Genomic DNA, 7,821 nt, shown 5'->3' on the forward strand with positions numbered 1-7,821 from the left:
TGCACTAGAGCGAAAGTCTCTCAAAAAAAAAAAAAGAAAAAGAAGGAAATCTCTTGGGACCAAGCAGATGGCATAATGGTTACATTGTTGGACTCTCAAGTAGTCGACTGCAGTTCGAGTCCCAGACCCAGAGGCTTAAACTCAAACCGGGCATGTGTGCACCTGTGCCCAAGATTCCAAAAGGAGAATGGATTGTGCCATGGCCATTCCTCCTGGGCTGTGATTTCTCTCTGTTTCTGTCTGTCTTTCCAGCGAGCACATATACCCTATAGCAAAAACCTCTCTTCAAAAACAAAAGGGAAGAAAATCTTCTCATAAGCCACAACATGGATAAATGCTAAGGATATTATGAAAGTGAAATAAACCAGTCAAAAGGGCAAGAACTACTGAATTCCACTCATATGATATATCCGAAGTTGCCAAACAAAAAGTGGAATGGTGGTTGTTAGGGCCTGGGAGAGGAGAAAAAAGGTGAGTTTGGTGGGTATAGTTTCCACTCCATTTTTGGCAACAGGGCACATGTTCAGCATGCTGTAGCCTGAGCTAACTGTCTTGGGCTCTCAGAAAGAAACAGAAAGGAAGAGGAGAAAGCACTCCCCCACCGTGGTGAACAGTCACACCTCAATTCCTTCTCCTCATCTCCCTCTTTTCCAGATTTTGGGCATGTATACACACCCAGCATGTTCCTCAAGCCTCCAGGTCCAGGGCTTGAAACCATGGTTGGCCATGGGGGAACCGGCTGCCTTCCTCAATCACCAGGCTATGGAGCCAGCCATAGGTTTTGGAAGGCAGGGAGGCCTGCCACTGTGGAGCAGGCGAAAGTGTACTATCTGTAGATAGCTAGCTATATAGACGACAGTGGGTCTGGATCCAGAGTTGACTTGAAGCCTACCAGGCACACGTGCCCAAGATCCTGACCAGAGGGAAGAGAAGGAGATACCACATGATGAGACTTCACTTAGGGCACTTGCCTTTCTCTGTCTCACATCATATGCACACTCTCATGAAAAAAAAAAAAAACTTAAAAAAAGTTAAGTCCTAGAGATCTATTGCATGAGTATGCATACAGTTAACATTAGTGTACTATATACACTTAAAATGGTTAAGATGGGATGAGCAGGTGGCATAGTGGTTAAGGCACTGGACTCCCACATGACTGACCACAGTTCGAGTCCCGAATCCAGTGAGTTGAAACTCATGCCGCATCCATGTGCATGCATGCCCAGAACCCTAGGAGGATGGAGAATGGATTTCAGCATGGCCATCTCCCTTGGAGATGAATTCTCACTTTCCCTCCCACTGTCTCTTGTCTCTCCAGCAAAAGCACAAACACTATGGGAGAAAAAAAAGGCTAAGGTGGCAAAATATTTTTTTTTACTAAAAAATGCAATATGAGAAGGCACTTGGCAGATTATAAAATATAATTGTAAAAGTATTTTGGTCCCTCTTACTTTAGATCAAGGCCATCCTGGACATATGATTTGCTTGAGCCAATAAGAGTGAAAATAAATGTGTGCCTTCTGAGCAAAAGCTTTTAAAACATCACATCGTTCTACCATCTCTCTTTTCACTCTACCTTGAGCTCCATATGTCCTGGGCAGGAGGTGTTTCTTTTGGGTCTTAGACACGCTTGCTGGATGTCCTGTGAGGGTTGAGACGGAAATTCCCAAACTGCACTCTGTAGCATGCTGTAGCCTAAGCTAATTGTCTCGGGCATAATATCAATAAACATTTGTTTATGAAACAGAGAGCTTGTCAATTCTTTATTGAGAAAGGCTGAAGAAAGAGGTACATAACTGATATCTTTTCCCTAACTTAGTTAATCCCTCAAGAAGTTTCCATTTATAATTAAACTAAAAATCGGTAAGATCCTCACTGGACCTTGACTTACTTATTAAGTCCAAATTAGAAAATCAATTTGTGACAATTATTACTGGTTATCAAGTTCTTTCACCTTTTTTTAATTTTAGGTTTCATATTTTTCTCTTAAGTTTAGTCTAGTTGAATCACAATAGAGAACATATGGGTATACCTGAGAGGAAGAGACAGAAAGAAGCACCCCCAATAAGGTCTCATCAAACCATGATCTTGGACACACGCATGATTTCAAGCCTGCTCAGGGATCCAAACCCAGTGGGCCACGTGGCTCCCAGCACTGCAGTTCAGTCTGCTACCAACTGCACTACCCAGCTGGATCTCTTTCACCTTCTTCACTCCTTGGATAGAACCCTCACTAACCACATGTAGCTCTAGTCTTACTCGCTAAAATTGTTAACCCAGAGTCAGCAAAGAATCTAAACAGGAGTAGAATCAGATAAACTACTGTCCCCATTTACTGAATCACAATAATTACAGAGATCATTGCTGATTATGGGCATATTATAAATAATTAATTAAATCATGTCTAAAAATGCAAAGTAAAAACAGAAGAATACAACATCTATGATCAATAAAATGACCAGGTGATTAAATTAAGAAAGAAATGGAACATAAAATCAGATTAATTAAAAACCTAAGTGATATGGGGCAGCAGGTGGCTAAGGGGTTATGTTGCTGGACTCCCACAGGGCCAACCAAGGTTTGAGTCCCAGACCTGGTGACTTGAAAATCACACTGGGCACATGTGCATGCATACCCAAGGTCCCAGGAAGAGAATAGAGGAGAAGGGTTTGCATCATGGTCACGCCCCCTGAGGAAGTGATCTTTCACTCTCCCTCTCACTGTCTCTGTCTCTCTCTTTTCACTGAGCACATATTTCCTCTGGCAAAAACCTCTTAAAAAAAAAAAAAACCTAAGTGGGGGCCAGCAAGTGGTGAGATGGTTAAGGTGCTGGACTCCCACATGGCCAACCACGGTTTGAGTCCTGGACCTGGAGGCTTGCTTTCTCACTTTCCTTCTCTCTCTCTCTCTCTCTCTCTCTCTCTCTCCTTCTTTCTCAGGTCAAATAAAAAAAATAGTAATAAAAAAAGTTAAAATAAATATTTTTTAAAAAACTAAGTGATACAAGTCTTCTGCCATGAAAGAATCCTTTCTCCCTTTCCCTAACTTTTTTTTTCTTTTTTTTTTTGCTATAGGGCGCGTGCGCTCACCAGACAGACAGAGAGAGACAGAGAGATAGAAAGCAAGAAATCCCCCCCCAGGGGGGATGGCCACGCCGCAATCCCTTCTCCTCCATTCTCTTCTCAGGATCTTGGGGACACATGCACACGTGCCTGGCATGAGTTTAAGCCACCGGGTCTGGGACTTGAACCGCGGACGGCTACGTGGGAGTCCAGCGACATAGCCATTACGCTAACTGCTGGTCCCCCCCTAACATTTTAAATACACAAAAACTACTGTTAACTCTACTGCAATATGAAATAACTGGTTCATTAATATAAAAACTGTAAGATAAACCATTAGATTATCATCACTATTATTCTCTCTGCTTCTGGTTTAAAAAAAAAAAAAAGTCTAGGGGACTGGCAGGTGGCGTGGTGGTTTAGGTGCTGGACATTCCCATATGGCTGACTATGGTTCAAGTCCTGGACTTGGTAGCTTGCTTTCTCACTTTCTCTCTCTCTCTGGTCAAAATAAAATAAGTAAATGAATAAATAAAATTAAAAATAAATAATTCTTAAAAGAAGTTAATGAGGGGCTGCACATGGCATGGTGGTTAAGATACTGGATTCCACTTGGCCAACTCCATAATTCTAGTCCTGGACCCTACAGCCTGAAAAACACTGTGCTTGCATGTGTGGTACCCAACATCCCCAGAGGAGAATGGAGAAGGTGTGGCCACCTCCCACAGGGAGGATTTCTCACTTTGTTTCTGTCTGTCTCTTTCCAGTGAACGCACACACCTTATGACAAAATTCTAAAAATAAATAAATAAATAAATAAATAAATAAATAAACCATCGCCTGCTTTTTTTTAACTCTAAGGCTTTGTTTCTGCCACAAGCAGCATATTTACATATTTCAACGGGAAATGAGTGCTGGAAAACACAATATAACACAACATACTGGCCATACATAGGCAGGAGTTCACTAAGTGCATTCTTCTAGCTGAGAAAAAAAGACAAGTCAAGTCATCAGTTCATAAATAAACGGCATCTTCTAACGATAGACACTAACATAAGTGATGTCACTTAATGTCATGGCCTTCACAGTCAGATGACCATGTTTCTCTGACAATTACAGAGTATTACCTCATTAGTAACCCAGTGCACCTGTAGCCTACAAGACAAATCTTAAGGAGACTATTATCACAGAAATTCTAAGAAGCAAAATTATTAAATTACGAACTTAGTAAAATGTCATTTATAAAACAGAATCTCAGAGGGGCCAGCACATAGTACAGTAGTTAAAGCACTGAACTCCCACATGGCAGACCATAGTTTGAGTCCCAGACCCGGCAGCTTGAAAATCACACCAGCTGTGTGTGCATGTGTGCCCAAAATCCCAAGAGAGTGGAGAAGAGGCTGTAGAGTGGCCATTCCCCTGGGGTTAATTTCTCTCTCGCTCGTGTGCTCTCTCTCAAGTGAGCACATATACCCTATCACAAAACTAAAAAAGAAAGCTCAGAGCCCCCAGAAGGTAAATTAGTGACTTTGAAAAGTATTTAGGTGATGACTTAAAAACCCAGAAGTCTCAAGACACGTAGTAAAATTCAACTGAAAGAGACGAACAGAACCTAGACAGAAAAGGAAAGTCTCAGAGGAGGTTTATTGACATATACCAGAAAGAGAAATTTAATTGATCCTATCTGCCTTCTCACACTCAGGTTTAGATCCAAATCTCCTGTGACTCACAAATCTGCTTCCTATCTCTACCTCCTGACTTGACCTACCATCACAACTTCTCAAATCTTAATTCTAGTTTACCCACTGAATTACGCAGACCATTATAAAGCACCTCAGGACCAGCAGTTGGTATAATGACTGTGTCGCTGGACTCCCATGTAGTTGACAGTGGTTCGAGTCCGGGACCACGCCAGGCACATGTGCGTGCGTGCCCAAGACCCTGAAAGGAGAATGGAGAAGTGATTGCAGTGTGACCATTCTCCCCGGGGGGAAGTGATTTCTCATTTTCTGTCTTTCTGGTGAGCGCACACGCCCTATAGCAAAAATCTCTCAAAAAAAAAAACTACACGCAGTCTATGGGGCCAGCAGATGACACAGTGATTACATCACTGGACTCCGACATGACTGGCCACAGTTCGAGTTCCAAATCTGGTGACTTCAAACTCATGCCATGCATGTGTGCGTGTGTGCCCAAGATCCCAGGAAGAGAACAGAGGAGAAAGGACTGCTACATGGCCATCTGCCCCAGGGGGGATTTCTCACTCTGTCTCTCTGGCAAGTGCACACACCCTATAGCAAAAATCTACCAAAAAAAAAAAAAAAATAGACTACACGCATCCTAGATGTTTGAAATGTTCAGGTGATAGAAAGGGGAAGCAGGAGATATCTGGCAAGTTCTGAAAAGTGAAGGGTGTGGGACCCCATAGGTCCCACAATGGAGAAGTATTCTCATAAATGCAGTCTGAGAAGAAAGCATGAGGTGAAGAGGCTTAAAACGTCCCACAGCAGAGGGAAGTTACACGGGTTCTCTTCCCTCCCAGAATTCTACAACCGAGAAAAAGATAATATAAATACTGGGTTGTCGGAAAAGTCATGTTGTATTTTTTTCTCCTTTTCTATGCAAAAATGTGCCATGACTTTTCCAACAACCCAATGCATAGTTTTACACCAACTGTGCTAAGCAATCTCATGATGAGAGGCTAAAATAAGTTGGTAGATGATGGATATTCTCCCATAGGCAGGGGGGAGGCAGTGTTGAGTGGGAACCGGACAGAAGAGCCAAAGCAAGCTGCCAGGGGGTGTGCAGGACTGATGCTAACACCTCCCCTGGGAGCAGTGGCAACAGTAGCAGTGAATGAATACAAATGTTATTCTCAAACCCACAGCTGTCAGTGCCTCCAAGGAGCACATTGTGGGGGGGAGCAGGCTACTGGCACCCGCTACATTACAAATTTGGCTCCCGTCTTCCCAGCAAGTAATCAGACTCAGCATGATTTGCCAAGGATGCACATGGGGATAAAAAACTGCAAGTACTTTAGAGACGCAAACAAGAAATAGGGGCTGTGACGCCCTGTCTCTAGTCCCATACACTGACCACAGATCAAACCAGGTTACTTCCTTAAATATATTCCACACTTTTCTCCTTTAAGGTGGGGAACCTATAATAAATGAGTGAATTGTGGGAGCTGTATTTGGGTTGCATTACCAATAGAATAATAAGTTAAAAATTGGCTATCAAATGTAGGAAAGTTATTAATAAAATATGAAAGACCATAGGAAAGGAAAAAGGAAAAATAAAAGTCTTCCAGTTTCCATAACCTCAGGTATATTTTAACCTCTAAAAAGGGGTGGACAACATGGAAATAAAATTCAAATCCATTCATTGTGTTAACAACTTTTATGAAAGATTTGGGTTAAGTCTGTGTTAGGCCAAAAAGAACATACCTGTGGCTTTCCCTTGTCCGTGATAAAATAATGTTTGCTTATCTATGATAACCTTACATTGGATAATCCAAAATTAGGTTTGGTTATAATTAAGGATAAAATCATAAATAAAATCTTCCACAAGTGTGCATGTATGTTTTTACATTACTCAACTATATCATAAAACTTAATGTATTTTTTAAAAGGGTCTAAAACGTAAATATGTTAACACAAAAAACTATCTAGGATACCTACCTTACTGGGGGATACACACAGCCAGCCAACAGCGAGTTTCCCTTTCACTAATACTCAGCACTATGATAAATATTTCTACTATTCCAAATTCTTACTCAAGTACTCTTTCAAGAGCTGAAATGCATCAAAGCATCTAACTTTATAATTTCATGGTTCTTTAATAAAAATGCATTAGTAACATAAAGAGCATCCACTTTCTCAGAGCCCAAACAATGTTGCAATATCCTTGCTACTGCAGGTAATAACGACCAAATTTGTTTCAAATTGTATATGTGTCAGTATAGATGTATTTATCCATTATGTGATGTGTTATGTCTTCAGCAAACTGCTTATCTCAATAGCCACTGAACAAATGGAATGATAAATTAACGTTGGATTAGCATCAACAGTTCATTACATATTACTAAGCATTTTACAGAGTGTCGGTATTAAAGTGGAATAATGTACCAGACAGAAACGGTCCCAGTCCTAACGGAGTTTATGACCAATCTAAAGATAAAAAGTATAAATCGACAGAAAGGTAGCCCCACCACATCAGCAGGACTAAGAGGTCCCCCCCAAACTCGACCATAATCCCAGGTCTCCCATTACCTAGCTGTGCATTCTTAGGAGGTCACTTTAATCCCTCTAACCCTCAGTTGCCTGATGTGTAAAATCCATAGTTTTTGAACTAGATGGTCACATCCTTCCAAGTCTGAGACTGCGAGCGATTCGGGGTTAGACACAACGGCGTTCTACTGCACTGTGTGGCCTCGGCACCTAGAAAGTGTGTTGGACGAATGAAAAGCTGCGAGGGCGCAACTTCTGCAGAGGAAGATGCCCGAAATTCCTTCTTGCTCTCCCGCTGGCCCTGCAGGGCATCTTGAGCTGGACTGAGGTGACCTACGGTGACGGAGCAGAAACTGCCCGCTCCTGCCTTCTCACGCCCACTGGAAGCGCTCGAGGCCCCGGTGCCTTCCCTCCCTCTCCGCCCCGAGGGCTCTTCCATCTACCGAGCGGACAGCAGTGGCCGTTGCGCCGGCCCCCTCTGCGACCACAGGCTGCGCTCCCTGCACCTGCTGGCCGGACGACTCCCCAGG

This window comes from Tupaia chinensis, unplaced genomic scaffold (genome assembly GCF_000334495.1).
Source record: "Tupaia chinensis unplaced genomic scaffold, TupChi_1.0 Scaffold000007_1, whole genome shotgun sequence".
In the NCBI taxonomy this organism is placed as follows: domain Eukaryota; kingdom Metazoa; phylum Chordata; class Mammalia; order Scandentia; family Tupaiidae; genus Tupaia; species Tupaia belangeri.